Genomic DNA, 18,404 nt, shown 5'->3' with positions numbered 1-18,404 from the left:
AACTACCTTATGCACGGCTGTCCTCATGTATGTATTTATAAACCTTCTGGAGCTAGACGGATGTCCCTGACTTGTATCTGACACCACCTGCTGGTGGAAGATCACACTGCTGAGTACATGGCCACCTGCTGGTGGGAGGTCACACTGCTGAGTACATGGCCACCTGCTGGTGGGAGGTCACACTGCGGAGTACATGGCCACCTGCTGGTGGGAGGTCACACTGCTGAGTATATGTAATATTATCTACAAGCATATCACCACACCGACTGCTCAACAAGTTAAAGTGTGATCCGTTTTTTAGGTCATAGCCTGATCAGGCCTTCACCCATATGTTCCCTTTGTCACCCTTTGTCACCCTTTGTTCCCCTTTGTTCTCCTGCGCCCCAAGTGCTATTCTAACTGCTTTTTGAAAACATACGGGGTGGGATTCTCTGTCGACAGGTGCCAAAATCGGGACAGACGATTGGGCGGAGAATCGGTTTTGTCACCAAAATCGTGGCGGGCGCTGGGTTCATGGCAAATCACAATTCTCAGATGCCTCCACAGCAGCGTAAATGCATTCCACTCCATCCGTACAGTAAACGGCGTTACTGTACTGCATATCATTAGTAAACCTTATCCGGTATTCTCCGGGGCCTCTGCGATGCTCCGCCTACGCCGTGGGGGAATTCCCGATGGCGAGGTCTACTTGTGCTTTTAAAAATTGGGAAACAGGGTCCGTGGCTGATGATGGAGAGAGAGAGGAGGTAGGACACGCAGAGGCGCGACCATGGGCTGCCGGTCCTGATACTGCCCCCCCCCCCCCCCCCCACAGGACGGGGGCGGTGTCCTGGCATGGACTGCCATTGCCACAGCCTGCAAGGCAGTCCCCTTGCTGTGACCCCCACTGCACTGGACATGGGCCGCTGAGCGTACCGTTGGCAAGGGAAGCACCTGCTGACGGTACCCTTGGCAGCAGGGATGGGAGCCAGGGCCAGAGGCCCCCACAGTGCCAGGCACCGACAGGGCCAGGGACATGTGGGTGCAGGGCCCACAGTGCCAGCCGCGTCACTGCCGGGCAACAGAGAGACAGTGCAACAAATCTGCCGGATCATGGCGCACCTGGCATCAAGGGGGGAGGGAGGACACCCGCTCCCAGTGACTGGCAAGGTGACGGTCGCCCTGAACTTCAACGCCATTGGTTCCTTCCAGGCGCCGAGTGGACACCAGTATATATGTGAAGTGTGTATATGTGGCTGCAGCTTGTCAGCCTCCTGAGTGTTAATCCCGAACCCGGCGAATCCACCACCATTTCTCATTGAAATCGATTGTGTTCCACTTGGCGCAGGTGCTAGCCCCTTAATGGTCATTGAATCAGTCCAGGTGCATCACTAGTTTTGCTGTCGTAGAACCCGACTAATCCTGCCCTGGCATCAACACTTAGTCTCAGCGGCGGAAAATCCGGCTGATAATGTTTTGGTCTCAACAACTGCCTGGGGTAACGAATTCCACCAGCTCACCACTCTCTGGGTGAAGAGATTTCTCCTCATCTCTGCCCTAAATGGGCTACCCCATATCCTCAGACTGTGACCTCTGGTTCTGGACACCCCCACCACCAGGAACATCCTTATTGTTTCTACTCTGTCTCATCATGTTAGAATTTTATAGGTTTCTATGAGATCCCCCTCATTCTTTTGAACTCCAGCGAACACAATCTTAACCGATTCAATCTTTCCTCATACATCCATCCCGCCATCCCAGGAATCAGCCTGATAAACCTTTGCTGCACCACCTCTACAGCAAAAACATCCTTCCTCAGATAAGGAGACCAAAACTGCACACAATATTCCAAGTTTGACCTCACCAAGGCCCCTGTATAATTGCATGCGGACATCCCTGCTCCTGTACTCAAATCCTCTTGCTATGAAGGTCAACATACCATTTGACTTCTTTACCGCCTGCTGTACATGCTTATCTTCAGCGACTGGTGTACAAGGACAGCCAGGTTTCATTGCACATTCCCCTCCCCATATTTATGGCCATAAGTCAAAAAAATGTAGAGGTAATTTGCGCAGGACTGAACCACCTTGCCTTCAAATCTGACGTCAGTCTCAGAAAGGAGGGGTGAGAGCAGTAGGACACAGAAGGGGGTATGGAGAAGGAAAGGGAAGAAGGCATAAGCATTGGTTGGGGGAAGGTAGAGATCGACCCGACAGGGAAAGAGTGCCTGGCGACAGGGGGAGAGAAAACTCCAGATGGGCAAAAAATAGGGGGGTAAAGAGGGGGAAAAGCTGGGGGGGGGGGGGGGCTGAAATTCGTCAGGATGAGGGCAATTTGGGGGGAGACATACCCAGGGGAAAAGCCGAGGGATGGACGGGAGGTGTAATAGGTTGGTGATGACAGATTGCACACGGTATCAGGGAAAGGAAAGGCACTGCAAACAACCACTTTGGAGGGCCCCCAAACAAAGGGAAACTCTGAAGTGTGGGGCCCATCCACATGGCTACACAATGATGGCCACCAGCTTGGTTGACCTTGGACAAAGGGAAACCCGGAGCGCAGGGGCACAGCCACAAGGTAAGTATGGTTGATCCCGCAGGAAGGGGGTGTGGGGACAGAAACACCCCATCAGAATAGTCACCGGGAACGTCAGGAATGCCCAGTGAAATGATCCAGAGTCTTCGCCCAGAAATGTCTGAGAGCCAATATAGTCTTCCTCCAAGAGACACACCTGAGATAGAAAGACTGACTGTGGGTAAGAAAGACTGGGTGGAACAGACATGCCATTCATGCTATGGGACAAGGGCTAGTGGGGTGGCTATACTGCTCAATAAGAGGACAGCATTTACAGTGATGAGGATGGTTACGGACTAGGGGGATGATATGTCATGGTTAATGGTGTCCTGGAAGGGGCACCATTGGTCTTTGTAAACATGTACGCTCCCAACTGGGATGACGTAGAATTCATGAAGAAAACCATGGCGGAAATCCCCAACATAGACTCACACCATGGAGGTAGAGGGGGATACTTTTTTTAAAATTTAGAGTACCCAATTATTTTTTTCCAATTAAGGGGCAATTTAGCGTGGGGAATCCATCTATCCTGCACATCTTTGGGTTATGGGGGTGAAACCCACGCAAACATGGGGAGAATGTGCAAACTCCACACGGATAGTGACCCGGGGCCAGGGTCAAATCCGGGTCCTCAGCGCCATAGGCATCAGTGCTAACCACTGGGCCACCGTGCAACCCGGGGGGGAGACACACTTTAACTGCGTAATGGACAGATCAAACCCCTAAATCGGGGAAAAAAATCAAACACGGTGAAGGAACTGGATGTATTCATAGAACAGATGGGGGCAATGGATCCATGGAGATTCACACACCCAGGGGAGGAGTTCTCCTTCTTCTCCCCAGGTACACAGGGTATATACTACGATCAACTTCTTTGAAGTGGGGAAAGCGGTGTTTCCAAGGGTAGTAGGAGCGGGGTGCTCTGCAATCGTAATCTCCGACCACACTGCACTATGTGAGGTTGGTGACGGGCCGGGCACAATACCCTCTCCATAGAGGATGAACACGGCCCTCCTGGCCGTCAATACTTTCTGCGAACAAATGTCACAGGCCATAAACAGGTATGTTATCAACAACTAGAATAGGGAGGTTTCACCCTCCACATTCTGGGGGGTGCTGGAGGCAGTGCTAAGGGGGGAAATTCTGCGTATAAGGCATGCAAAGATAGGAAGGAGAGGGCAGCTAGGCAAGAACTGGTCGACTTCATACTGGAGGTGGATTGGCAATACTCCTCAGCCCCGGCCGTAGAGCCACTGTTGGAGAGGAAGAAGATGTAAATGGACTTTGACCCGTTCTCCATTGGGAGAGCTGTGCACCAGCTCTGCCAAACATGGAGGACTTTCTACAGACATGGAGACAAGGCCAGCCACCTGCTGGCTCACGAGCTGAGATAGCAGGCAGGCAGCCACATGGTTAATAGCGCAGGTTAAGGACAGCAGCCAGAAAAGGTCAACGAGACCGTTGCGACCTTTTACCGGGGGCTGTACACCTCTGAGCCCCCCACCCCACCACCACAAACACCACCAGCTCTGAATACTTCCAGCTGTACAGAGGCATGGGGCAGGGATGCCTGCTGACCCCGCTGCTGTTTGCTCTGGCAATCGAGCCACTGGCGATTATCCTCAGAGCAGAGAAGGGGTGGAGAGTTATCCAAAGAGAGAACAGAGAGCACAGAGTCTCACTGTATGTGGATGGCCTGCTCCTCTATATCTCAAACCCCCAGGCCAGCATGGAAGGGATAATGAAACTCCTACAGGGGTTCTGAGCCTTCTCAGGTTAAAGCCTAACCTGAGCAAGAATGAGATCTTCCCTGTGAATCCACAGGGGGGAGGGACAGAGCTGGAGGCACTGCCATTTTAGCAAGCCAAGACCAAATTACGCTAACTGGAATCCAAATAGCTCACGACTGGACACAGATCCACAAATGGAACCTGACGAGTCTGGTGGAAGAAGTCAAAAGAGACCTGCAGAAATGGGGCCCACTCCCACTCTCCCTCACAGGGAGAATACAGACAATCAAAACAAATGTGCTCCCCAGGTTCCTCTTCCTGTTCAGATCCCTCCCAATCTATATCCTCAAGGCCTTTTTCAACATAATGGACAAACTAATCATGGCGTCTGTGTGGGGTGGGAGGGAAGAACTCAAGAATCCAAAAGAAGGTCCTACGAAGGAAAAGAAACAGGGGAGGCCCGGCGCTCCCAAGCCTGCAGTTCTACCACTGGTCGGCCATCCCAAAAAGAGTAGGGGGATATGGGTTAAGGAACCGGAAGCAGAGTGGGTGAAGATTGGATTGGATTAGATTTGTTTATTGTCACGTGTACCGAGGTACAGTGGAAAGTATTGTTCTGCATACAGCTCAGACAAATACATAGGGCAAACATAAAATACACAATGTCAATACATAAAAGGAGTAAAAAGGAGCAGTGCCTTTGACTCTTTCTAAAACAGCAGCTAAACCTCTAACAAAAATGGTAGCAGAGAATGGTTGCTGTGCAAATGTGAAGGGTTGATAGATACCACTTTTCCATACCAAACCAAAGAGTGAGTGAGAAGAAAAAAAAAGAAGCTATGTGGCTGAATGTAGGATAAAGATGGACGGGCATGACTACCCCACTTATTTTCTGAAAGGGAATCGTATGACCAATGGAGAAGTGCCGTAGTTATGCGGACTAAGGTAACAGCCTTGAGAAAGAGAAAACAAGGTATGGCATTGGCTCTTTCTCTACCTTATGACAGTAAAATCCGAAGCAAAGTGTTTTCTGAGCTGGAATTGGAAGAGTTAGACTCAGAAGAAAGCCTGCAGACTCTATTACATTATATGGATAAGATTTATAAATAGGATGACTTGTTAAGTGCATATGAAGCATGGTCGGATTTTGATAGGTTCCGGAAAATAGAGGATGTCTCCATTGAAGACCATATAATGGAATTTGGCAGACTATATAAAAGGCTGCAGAAACACCACCTGGAATAGGCACAGACTGTGTTGGCCTTTAAATTAGTTGACTGTGCTAGAGTGAGCAACATGGATAGGCTCCTGGTTTTGACAGGAGTTCAGTTTGCGGATAAGGATACCTTATTCGATCAGATGACAGAGGGTTTTTAAAAAGTTTCTGGGGAAACATTCGATTCCGATGGTTCTGATGACCCAAATAGGTCAGTCTGCAATAAAGCAGAATATGGAAGATATACTACTAACAGGATGGCGAAATCGCACAGCTACAAACTGGTTCCAAGACTGTAAAAGGAGATCGGACCTGGAAATTATGAAGACAGAACCCCAGTTAGACCCTACAATAGGAAGATGAACCCCAGAAATGCACGGGGCATGATAAATCAATGTTTTTGATGTGACTCTCAATACCATTATGCTTTCAACTGTCCAACACATTATAATAGAGTGTTTGAAGCGGCACATGACATGAAAGAGTCAGAAGAGGAAAAAGATAGTGACCAGAAAGAAGGCATTGTCCTATTAACAAGCAGTTTTACGCCGATAATGAGGGTGTTGGTTGCAGAATCCTTCAATTGTGCTGTATCGGACAGTGGCTGCACATCTACTGTGTGTGGAATTGACTGGTTAAAATGATATCGGGACTCCTTGAATGCTGAAAATCGTAACAAGGTTAAGGAATTTGAAAGTTCCACAGGTTTCAGGTTTGGGGATGATAATACTCTGAAGTCGCTGAAAAGAGTGGTGATCCCTTGTAATTTTGCATGAGTGAATCATTTCATTAGCAGGGATGTTGTATCAATTGAGATACCGTTGCTTCTGAGCAGACTGTCGATGAAGAAAGCACACATGAAGCTGGATATGGAACAGGATAAGGCAACAGTTTTTGGAAAGACGGTGGACTTACAATTTTCACAGTCGGGACAGTATTGTATTCCATTACTGACAAATAATATTTCAAGTACAGTTGTTAATGATGTGTTAATGGCAGTTGAAAATGAGACTTTAGCTGATAAAAAGCTTGTTGTATTAAAACTGCATAGACAATTTGCACATCCGTCTCCTCGGAGGCTGAAAAATTTATTAATGGATGCAGGGGTAAGGGATGAAGACTATACTAAACTGATAGAACAGGTTAGTGATCGCTGTGAAGTTTGCAGGAAGTACAGAAGGACATCTGCATGACCAATAGTAACCCTACCTTTGGCCAGAGATTTTAACGACATTGTGGCCATGGACCTTAAGATCTGGGATAAAGCCAATAATATATTTCTTTTGCATTTTGTAGATTTAGCAACCAGATTTAGTCAATCAACGATTGTACGAAGTAAAGAAAAGAGAGTAATTCTGGATCAAATCCTGCAAAAATGGACAGGGCCATGAATGGGTCCACCGGCAAAATTCCTTACGGACAATTTGCTAATGATGAGTTTAGGGATATGTGTGAAAACGTGAATATCACAGTTATGATTACGGCTGCGGAAAGCAATGGTGTGTGTGAAAGAAACCATGCGGTAATAGATGACATGCTCCTGAACGTTTTGCCACATAGACCAAACTGCAAGCTAAATTCAGCTTTAGCATGGGCGGTACATGCAAAGAATTCATTGCAGATGGTTGGGGGCTATATATAGTCCCTATCAATTAGTGTTTGGTAGAAATCCTAAAATTCCGTCCATTTTAGATGACCAGCCTCCAGCTTGGGAAGGGGCTACAATTAGCTCTGCCTTTGCCGAGCATTTAAATGCAATACAAAGCAGCAGAAAATATTTTTTGGAAGCAGAAGTCTCTGAAAGAATTTGCACAGCTTTAAGACATAATGTACGGCCATTAAATACCGTTTTTCAGCAAGGAGACATAGTATACTATAAGAGAGACAATTTTAATGAATGGAAAGGCCAAAGGAAGATCATTGGCAGAGATGGCAAAACAATTATTTTGCAACATGTCAATCAAACTGTTAGGGTACATTCATCAAGGAAAATGGGTACAGATTACAAATTTTCAAATTTAGACAGAGCAGACAGACATGACGAGGAACCAGAGTCATCTGGTACGCACGTGTTACAGAAGTAGGAGGACCAGTTAACTGATATAGACAGGGTTTCTGTAGGGGTACACTTCTGATGAATTAGAACAGGCTATTTTTCCGAAAGGACAACTGCCAAAAGTTGGTACAAAAGTGACATACTTGCCTGAAGAGTCTGGTCAATGGAAGGATGCAACTGTTATTAGTAGAGCAGGGAAAGCCACTGGAAAGTATAAACATTGGTTGAATGTACAGCATTCAGGGGAAGGAGTCAAGACAATGGATTGGGAACACAAAGTTCAAAAATGGAGGGCACAGAAATGCAGTGGCAATTCAGATAATACATTGGATAGTGAACAGGTCCACAGGAAAAGGTTGAGAACTATTTTTTTAAAATTTAGAGTATCCAATTCATTTTTTTCCAATTAAGGGACAATTTAGCATGGCCAATCCACCTAGCCTGCACATCTTTGGGTTGTGGGGGCAAAACCCACGCAAACACAGGGAGAATATGCAAACTCCACCCAGATAGTGACCCAGAGCTGGGATCGAACCTGGGACCTCGGCACCGTGAGGCAACAGCGCTAACCAACTGCGCCACTGTGCTGCCCCAAGAACTATTGAAAGGACATCCCACAGCAGAAGGGAAAGATCAAGCAGTGGCAGTACAGAACGAGATACCAGACGGGAGAAGGGACATAGTTTATCAAGATCTCGGATCATGAGTAAGGCTGCGAATACTATGAGGAGTAGAAGCCCACATGCACGTGAGATTTTGGTGGCTTCCAATAAATTAGATGAAAAAGTTATCAAAGATGCCAAACAGCAAGAACTGCATAGTTGGAGTGAATTTGGGGTATACACGGAAGTACTGGATAGGGGACAAAGAGCTCTATCCCACAGATGGATTTGCACAGAAAAGGTTCTTCCGGATGGAACCTATAAGGCAAAGGCCAGGCTTGTGGCAAGGGGATTTGAAGAAAACTTAGAAGATCAGGATTTAAGGGTAGATTCACCAACGACAGGAAAAGTTATTTTAAAGATCATCTTAGCTCTATTAGCCACAAAGGCATGGGAATGCAAATCTGTAGATATAAAAGCTGCCTTTTTGCAGGGGCATCAGCTCCAGAGAGACATTTTTCTCAGTCCTCCTAAAGACGCAGCTAACACAGAAGGGAAGTTGAATAAATGTGTATATGGATTAAATGATGCGTCTAGAGTATGGTATTTTTCGGTAAGATCAGTTTTGTTAAAGTTAGGCTGTTGTCAGTTGAAATCAGATCCGGCAATGTTTTACTGGCACTATAAAGGAAAAGGTTCTTGCATCTTTATGATGCATGTCAATGATGTTTGTGGGGTGGGACTAGTGATTTCAAAGCTATTGTAATCTGTGGTTTGAGGAAAAAATTCAGGGTTGGAAGTCTGCATTCGGGTGCATTTAAATATATTGGATGGAAATTGGACAGACTAAGCTAGGGGCAACTTTACCTCAGCAATCTTATTTGGAAAGCATCAGCCCAATAGCAATTAGTCATGGCCGGGTTTCACAAAAAGACACAATGGTTTCAAAGATGGAAAAAGAGCAACTGTGAAGTTTAATTGGGCAACTAAATTGGTTAGGTAGACAGACTAGACCGGACGTGAGTTTTGATGTCTTAGAGTTGAGTACAAATGAATGATCCCAAAGTGGAAACAATAATAACAGGAGTTTGTTTTGAGGTTCCCGGTTTTAGGTGACCTTAGGCAAATGAAACTTATAGTTTATAGTGATGCATCCTATGCAAAGTTATGTGATGGGGTTTCAAGCGCAGGAGGTTTTATAATTTTCCTTTTGGGGAACAATGGCAAATGTTGTCCTCTTGTGTGAGAAACAAAGAAAATAAGGAGAGCGATCAAAAGCACTTTGGCTGCTGAGACGTTAAGCCTTGTAGAGGCGGTGGATATGGCCTTTTATATATCTCAGATATTGACAGAAATTTTGGGATTAGGGGATTTGGGTAATATACCTATTGACTGTCACATTGACAATAAAACCCTGTGGGAAAATGTGCACTCTACAAAAAGTGTCAATGAAAAAAGGTTAAGGATAGACTTTGCAAGTTTGAAGCAGATGTTGGACAGAGGGGAAATAGCAAAAATTAAATCGGTCGACAGTAGCTATCAATTGTCAGACTGTTTTACAAAAAGAAGGGCTAGTTCACAGAAACGTTTGAGTATTGTTAATGAAGGGCACCTGTTTCTGTGACCTTTTTCTTCTTCCAATAAAAAAGAAAAAAAAGAAGGTGGGATATTGCGTGTGTGTTTTTGAGTTTCTGGTAATTTTGTTTTCACCTAATAATTTTTTTTTCTCCAAGGCAAGAGTTAAGTAATGGGTTATGAGACATTCCAATTAGTTGTCTCATTTATGTTAAGTATGCAATAATTGACATTGATTATGTAAAGGAGCTTCAGGTGGCCTTTGTGTCAGGTGATGTGAAGATTGAGTTTTGTGCAGAGTCTGTTAAAGTGAAATAAAGGCGTTTGTAAAAAGCAGCAGTACCTTTGACTCTTTATACAACAGCAACTAAACGTCTAACAGGAACTACCGTTCAAAGTAATCCAAACCAAGTGCAGGTACCTGGGGATCCGAGTGGCTCACACTTGGAAGAGACTCCACAAATGGAACCTCTCCAGCCTGGTGGAGGAGGTGAAGAGGGACCTACAATGATGTGGCTCACCCTCTTTCACTAGCGGGAAGGGTGCAAACAATCAAAATCAACGTGCTTCCTAGGTTCCTGTTCGTATTCAGATCGCTCCCGATATTCATTCCCAAATCCTTCTTCACCAAGGTTGACAAATTAATCACGGCCTTCATCTGGGGTGGAAGAGTTCCTAGAATACGGAAATCCATTCTACAATGAGGGTAGCATGTGGGAGGCCTGGCCCTGCCGAATCTTCTGTTCTACCACTGGGCAGCCAATGTGGAGAGGGTGGCTAAGGGAACGGGAGGCGGACTAGGTCAGAATGGAGGAGATCTAATGCATGGAGACCTCTCTCTGAACACTGGCCACCTCACCAATCCTGCTGCACCCCCCTCCCCCAACACATACACTCCAGGAGCCCAGTGGTAATAACCACCTTATAGACGTCGAAGCAATTCAGGCGCCATTTTGAACTGGGCGAGATGCCCACGGGGGCTTCAATCTGCCACACCCACAGGTTTCTGACAGCAGGAATGGACGCTACTTTTGCAACATGGGGAGGAGGCAGAGGGACACTGATGGTTGAGGACATGTACCTGGACGACAGGTTGGCAACTCTGGGGGATCTCCCAGAGAACTCCAACTCCCAAAAGGGAACAAGCTCAGATATTTGCAGCTGCATTATTCCCTCCATAAGAAGACAATAACCTTCTCCCAGAAACCCACATGCACATTCCTGGACACGATGGTAAGGCTGGACTGCTTAGGGGATGACAAAAGCGGCAACATATACAGAAGACTCATTGAAAAGGTCAGAACTCAGTAATGAGGACTCAGTTGAGGACTTGGAGGCAGTTTCGCCAGCACTCCGGGTTGGGGGCAGGGTCAAGGAAATGCCGATTCGGGGGAAGCATAGATTTGAGCCAGGGAAATGGGATGGAAATTTTCGGAGATGTGAAGAGAAAGGTATTAGGGCACTAAAAGATTTGTTTATTGGGGGTTGGTTTGCAGGATTGAAGGTGCTGGGAGCTGGAGCAGGGGGAAATATTTAGATATGTGCAGAAAGGAGATACAGAGCATCCCAGTAGAGCCGGCCTCCACTTTGCTGGAGGAGGTGTTGATGATAGGGGGACTGGAGAAGGGTGCAGTGTCGGCGGTTTACGGGGCTGTTTTGGAAGAGGAGAAGGCACTGCTGGATGGGATCAAGTCAAAGTGGGAGGAAGAGTTGGAGAGGATATGGAGGAGAGTTTCTGGTGTGAGGTGCTCCGGAGGGTGAACGCCTCCACCTCGTGTGCGAGGTTGGGGCTGATACAGCTGAAGGTGGTATATAGAGCACACCTCACAAGGGCAAGGATGAGCCGGCTCTTTGAGGGGGTAGAAGATGTATGTGAACATTGCGGGGGGGGGGGGAGGATTGCAAGGTCGGGGGGGTTCTACAATTCATGGGCGTTATTTATTATTCACTTTTGAAAATTGGATAACATCGAACATTGGGTGGGGGGGGCGTTGGGAGGGTTGGGGAGGGGAAATTGTATGTGTTAATGGTGACTATGGGTGATTTCAGATCCTTTTTGCTATTTGTTTATGTTGAGTGCGGGCTAATGTTTGGGGGTTGGTGGGAGGATGGGATTATTGTTGTTGATATGGTGATTGACATTGCATTCATTCCTGATTATTGTTTATTGTTGGTGGGTGTAAGGGCAGCACGGTGGCCTAGTGGTTAGCACAACCGCCTCATGGCGCTGAGGTCCCAGGTTCGATCCCGGCTCTGGGTCACTGTCCGTGTGGAGTTTGCACATTCCCCCCGTGTCTGCGTGGGTTTCACCCCCACAACCCAAAAAGAATGTGCAGAGTAGGTGGATTGGCCACGCTAAATTGCCCCTTAATTGGAAAAAATAATTGGGTAATCTAAATTTTAAAAAAAAAATTGTTGGTGGGTGTAAATTTTGGAGAAAATGTGAAAAAAGAGAATTAAAATATTTTTAAAGAAAAGAAAAAGTCAGGACTCCACTGGACGAGACCACGCAAAACTCGGGGGATGAACTGGGCACGGAGATAGCGGGACGACTCTGGATTGAGGCATTGCGCAGCATCAACTCCATCTCCACCTCCTCCTGCGCCAGGCTAAACCTGATGCAGCTCAAAGCAGTGCATAGAGCGCACCTTACCAAAGCACGTATGAGCGGATATTCCTGGAGGCGGAGGCCAAGTGTGAGAGGTGCCAGAGATGCCCACATGTTCTGGTCCCGCCCCAGACTCTGGGAATTCTGGACTCCAAGGTGGTGGGAGTTGGGATGGAGCTGTGCCTGTCTCTGGCGGTCTTCGGGGTGTCAGAGCACCCAGAGCTCTGGACAGGGGAAGACGTCCTGGCCTTCAGGGTAGGGAGAGAGCAGCTAGGTGAGGTGAGGGGGTGGGGGGGGGGGGGGGGGGTAAGGAGAAGAGAAGGAGGGAGGGAGGGAACTAGAGAAGGGGAAATAGGTATAGCCTCCCAGAGAAAGCGGAGCTCGAGGGGAACAGGTAAGAAATGAGGAGGGTCATTTACTGCAAGGAGCACAGGTCTCCCCTGCATGAGGAGACGCTGGGGTAACAAACAGACCTGCCTTACCTCAAAGACTTGAAGAACGAGGGGGGAGAGTGGCAACCTCTCCCCCACCCCCCCCCACCCACCCCCCTCACCAGCAGAAAGAAGCCTACAGACAAGCAAGGGAAGAAAGTCTAACCACACCAAGGCACAGAACCCCAAACGCCAAACAGCATCGGTCCCCCTGCAAAACACGACACACCAGTGTAACACTCAAACACGGAAGTACAAATGCTATCCAGCATCAGAGCCCCAGTCACGGCTATGGTCAATGCGAGTGGCTCAAGGCTGGTTGTTCTGACCTATGTACAGTTTTCTTTTTGGTCATTGTATAATACTCTACACGAGAAACCCAACTCTTTTTCTTTTCTATTCTGGAACTGTTATTTGAAACATCAGTAAAAACATTAATAGAAAAAGAAAAGAAAATTTTACCATCCGGGGGTTGGAAGAGGGCTTCCTTAGGACGTGGAAGCTGTTCACCAACTGTTCCAAGATCTGTTCCTAGCCAGCAACCATTAGAGCAGGAGGGGGGCCAGAAAGGGAGGGGGGAAGGCACAAGCGATTCACGGGATAAAGATGAAAAGGAAAGGGGGGAGAGGGAGGGAGTCGGGGGAATGGGCAGGGAGGAATCACAATGAAAATGAGAGTTACAAAGGACCAAAATTGTAGATAGACAACTGAAAATATGTACCCAGGCCAAACTTGGAATTGCAACAAAGGTACGGCGACCTAAGGGGAGTCACAGCCACAGCGGGAGGGAAAGCAATTGTATGTAAATATTTGTACTGACTTCTGCCTGTCTTCTTACCTCCCTTTATTTCTGGCTTGTTTTTTTCCCCCTCTTTTCGGTATGGTTATGTAGAATGTATCATATGAATTGTGAAATAAACAGCTGTGAAAACCCAATAAAAATACTTTAAAACATTTTTGTACATGTTAATCTCTTATGTAGGACTTTGTTGAAAGCCTTCTGAGAGTCCAAATGAACCACATCCACTGGCTCCTCCTCGTCAACTCTATTGGTTACATCCTCGAAGAATTCCAGTAGATTTGTCAAGCATGATTTCCCTTTCATAAATCCATGCTATTGCCTATCCACTGCCATCCCATTAAGTAACGTTTCCCAATCAATCATAGCCAACTCACGAATCATATTGTCATATTTTCTTTTCTTAAGATTCAAGACCCTCCTCTCAGGGTCAACTACATCACTTTCCACCTTGATTCCTTTAAACAAGTTGTGACAAAGCCTCTTTTGAACTGCGCCAAAGTGTTCATTTACTTTTAAAGTCAGTGTCAGTCAAAATCATGTGGTTAAAGTATGTTTGCCTATTTTTACAAATACCTTTCTGCATGAACAAGTCAAAATTCTGAAGCTACTGAGTAATTCCAAGAGATTCCTGTTGCCTAGCAAAAGGATTTTTCAAGACGTAAGTAAATCTCTCGCTCTTTAAGCCTTGAAACATTCTTCATTTTTCAGTTTTAGTAACAAATTCTCTTACTGCTATGGGCAAAATTTTGGATTAAGACCACTTTTGACTTTGTGTTTTTGAAATGTGTGTATAAAATTATTCACTGAATAATTCCTATTATTCCCAATGTTTTCCACAAACCATCACGGTCAAACTATGTCGCTAATTTTTGATAGAAGTTCAATCAATGACTGCATGTGCAACTAGCTGAGGGAAGTGGAATTAAAACATTAGTGTCAGTCCAGTTTTAACAGAAATCAGTTCTGATTATCATGGAGTATTGATACAAGTTTACCTTTGACACAATTTGAATTGGCATGTAGAGGCTGTAGAGTGCTAGACACATTAAAATGGTCTAACAATGCAATTTTTCTCTGTTGTGTGATCTGGTTCTTGTATTGCATGTTTCTATATTTAAACCATTAAAAAAATTTTTTTAACATCAGCAGTTACTGATGGTAATTAATAGAAAATGTAATTTTCTAATTCAGAAGAAACATCACAGAGATATATAATGGGGTGGATTCTCCATAGCCTGCCGTTGGTGGCAGATTTCCCGATCCGGTGACGAATGGAACGTTGGCCGGAAAATGGGATCGGTGCCAGGAGCCAATCCCGTTCCGATACTCAGGACCTCCAGCAGCAGCAGAGAGCTACATGCCCAGTGCCAGCGGTAACATGTGAATCGATGCTTTGCACCCATTTGCATCTGATTAATGGGCTGGAAGCTTGGTTCTCCAACCCCCGTGATGCTCCAGCCCTCTCAGTCGAGATTCACATTACGTAAATTGGTTCAAGTATTTCCAAGCGTGGCCCCGAGACAGTGGACGCCATGTTTGGTCAAGAGGTCAATGATGCTCCCCAAAGTCCATTGGAAGGCCCCCTCACCTTCCACAATGCGATTCCTGTCCCCCCATCCAACCGCCCCCCACCGACGTGCCAGCTTCCTCATCTGACCCCTCCATCAGACCTGCCCCCATCAGAGCCACACAACAGACCCCCCCCCCCATAGAGGCCCCCAACAAAGGTCCCCATCAGAGACTCCCTTGAGACACCCCTCCCTGAAAGTTGAAGAGCAGTCTAGTTGCTAGAGTGAAAAATGACTGCATTTTCACTTACCCTTCCCTAACATCTACTGCCTCAGACAAAAGTGTATAAAGCAACAGCTGTTACAAGTGTCAGAGGCTTCCTCCAAAGCCAAGTATACTTCAAAGGGCTTCAAATCCCTTGACAGCCTTTGGAATGCAAATCTTCCATTCAATTTCATCCAGCAATACATTGCATTAGTCAGCAATTGACAGTTTTATTATTAGTCTAGAGACAGCTGCTTGGTGGATTGTTGATCTATCTTTCCTTTCACACTTGAAAGCATCTCCATTACTCTGCTTTGATGCTAACCAGAATATTATAACTACCCTTGCTATGATTGACAGTTCCTCACCACATCAAAAGCAGCTAATACTCTAATGTCCCCTTTATCACAGGGGTCTGATGGGGAGCTTATTGAGGAGGGAGGTGGGTGACCTACATGCCTGCTGGCCCCTGCTGCTAATGCCAGATGATCTCTGCTGGCGGGTGCACTTAGTCTCCAGAATGGAGAATCCAGCCAATATATCAACAACAACTTGCCTTTATATAGACCCTTACATTGACTGGGACAGGTTCCATGATTCACAAGGAGGAGATCTTCGGGAAGTCCAGAAGTTCAGGTTTCCCTGCAAGCTGTAGAGTTTCTACTCCTCAGTCTGAGTTCCTTTCTTCAAGGAGGTTCCTTGTCCAGAAATGAGGCTGATTGACAGTTTGTTAAAATGATTTATTTCACAGAATGTGGGAGACGCTGGCTAGGCCAGCATATATTGCCCATCGCTAATTGCCCTTGACAAGGTGGTGGTGAACCGCTTTATGGTACTACTGCAGTCCATGTGGTGTAGGTAAACACACCGTGCTGTTAGAAAGTTCCAGGCTTTTGACCCAGTGGCAGTGCAGGAATGGTGATATTGTTCCAATTCAGGAAGGTGTGTGGCTTGGAGGTGAACCTGTAGGAGGTGGTATTCCCATGTATTTGACTCTGTTGGGCAGGAAACACTCTGGAGAAGGCTGCAGCCCCAGAAATGTGTAGGGAGCCTTCTAATGTGTGAGGGAGGGTGTGAGTGGCGTGGTCTGGTTCTTTGTGATCTGGCCCCCAATCTGTGGGGAGCTCTGATCCTGGAGGGGATGTAGTCCTGAATTGGGGGAGCAGGGGGTTCGATACCGGGGCTGTAGGGGCCAAATATCTAATACGAGGGGGAGTTCCAATGTTGGGAGCCGGAATCTTTCGAAGATGTTTCTGACAGCATGGGGAGAGATGCGATGGAAGATGGGGCAGTAGGTTAGTTTGGTGGCACGAGGGACAGCACTCCTGCTCCTCAGCCTACAAGCCACACTGGAGGGGCATTCAACTTTACCACAATGCTGTCATTGCCTTTAGTGGCAGGGTTTCCCGAAGCATATGGATACAATAGTGTAAGGGCTGCACGGAAGCACAGTGGTTAACACAGTTGCTTCACAGCTCCAGGGTCCCTGGTTCAATTCCCGGCTTGGGTCACTGTCTGTGCGGAGTCTGCACGTTCTCCCCGTGTGTGCGTGGGTTTCCTCCGGGTGCTCCGGTTTTCTCTCACAGTCCAAAGATGTGCAGGTTAGGTGGATTAGTCACGCTAAATTTCCCCTTAGAGTCCAAAAGGTTAGGTGGGGTTACTGGGTTAGGGGGAAGGTGTGGGTTTGAGTAGGGTTCTCTTTCCAAGGGCCAGTGCAGACTCGATGGGCCGAATGGCTTCCTTCTGCAATGTAAATTCCAGGATTCTATGATTCAGAGGTCAACCCATTTCCTTTGAGTGGGTTGGTTTCCCACCCTGTCCCGTCAAACCCAGAAATACACAGATTGGGATCAGGTTTGAGATTTAATAAAAACTTTCCACCTGACCCAACCCACCTGTAATTTGTGGTCAAAATTACCCCTATCTTGCCTTGAAACTAGTGAAAAATCCGAGCTGCTCCACACAGGAAAAGAAGAATGGATGTCAAGTCTTGGGGAAGTGAATGGAGACATTGGAATCTCAGTGGATGAGGCTTGGAAAGGTGGTCATATTGTAACAGACAACACAGCCTTGAAATTGGACCACATAGAGCCCGTCTTACAGAGCACCCAAGGCCTACTATGGTCCTAAGCTGACAGTATAGAGAACATAGAACAGTACAGCACAGAACAGGCCCTTCGGCCCTCGATGTTGTGCCGAACAATGATCGCCCTACTCAACCCCACGTATCCACCCTAGACCCGTAACCCAACAACCCCCCCCTTAACCTTACTTTTAAGGACACTACGAGCAATTTAGCATGGCCAATCCACCTAACCCGCACATCTTTGGACGTAGAAGTAGAAGTAGACGAAAGTGCAGCGACTTCGGGGTAAATAAAATATCAGAAGGTGACCGTTAGAAATGTGTCGATAAGGTGTTCGGCCTCAAAGAACCTAATACCTATTTGACATCCTTATTCCAACATCAGTTTGCACTGAGACAACTAGTGGCATCACCATCACGTCCAATCCCTTTTCCCCTTCCCCTTTGATTTCCACCCTTACACCTCATCACAGACACCACACCCCCTGGCGCTGATGAGAAATTCATGTACCATTATTCAGTTGGGTGGTAGGCATAACATCTCTTTGGTTTGGCAGCAACATCCAGTTAGGATAAAATACCACTTATGTTACTATAGTATTGCATCGTAGCAGCATGAAATATCTGCCTTTGCCAGTTGCTCAATGTTTGAGATGGTTTTCCCCTCCCGGGTAATTTGAGATAGACTGCGCACTTTTCAGGTCTGAAAGTGGCATCTTCAGGCCCATTCACAAGTATGCACTACATGCAGCAAGTAATGACCTGATCAGGTTAGCCATTATCTGGGGTGGCATGGTGGCACGGTAGGCAGCAATGCTGTCTCAATGCGCCGAGGACGCAGATTCGACCCCGCCCCCGGGTCACTGTCCGTGTGGAGTTTGCACATTCTCCCTGTGTCAGAGTGGGTCTCACCCCCAGAACCAAAAAAATGTGCAGGTAGGTGGATTGGCCACGCAAAATTGCCTAATAAATG

General features: G+C 46.7%; 1 protein-coding gene across 1 annotated transcript in view; it reads left to right on the top strand.

Annotated features, from left to right (window-relative positions):
- The first annotated feature begins 14,053 nt into the window (after positions 1-14,053).
- Positions 14,054-18,404, top strand: part of LOC119962818 (interleukin-6 receptor subunit beta-like) — a 65,633-nt gene continuing 61,282 nt past the window's right edge. The window contains exon 1 of the mRNA XM_038790941.1: positions 14,054-14,231. The gene's annotated coding sequence lies outside the window, so the exon portion shown is untranslated. The remainder of the gene's footprint in view (positions 14,232-18,404) is intronic.

This window comes from Scyliorhinus canicula, chromosome 3 (assembly GCF_902713615.1).
Source record: "Scyliorhinus canicula chromosome 3, sScyCan1.1, whole genome shotgun sequence".
Classification (NCBI taxonomy): domain Eukaryota; kingdom Metazoa; phylum Chordata; class Chondrichthyes; order Carcharhiniformes; family Scyliorhinidae; genus Scyliorhinus; species Scyliorhinus canicula.
Note: the sequence above shows the minus strand (reverse complement) of the source record. Positions and strands in the feature narration are given on the sequence as shown.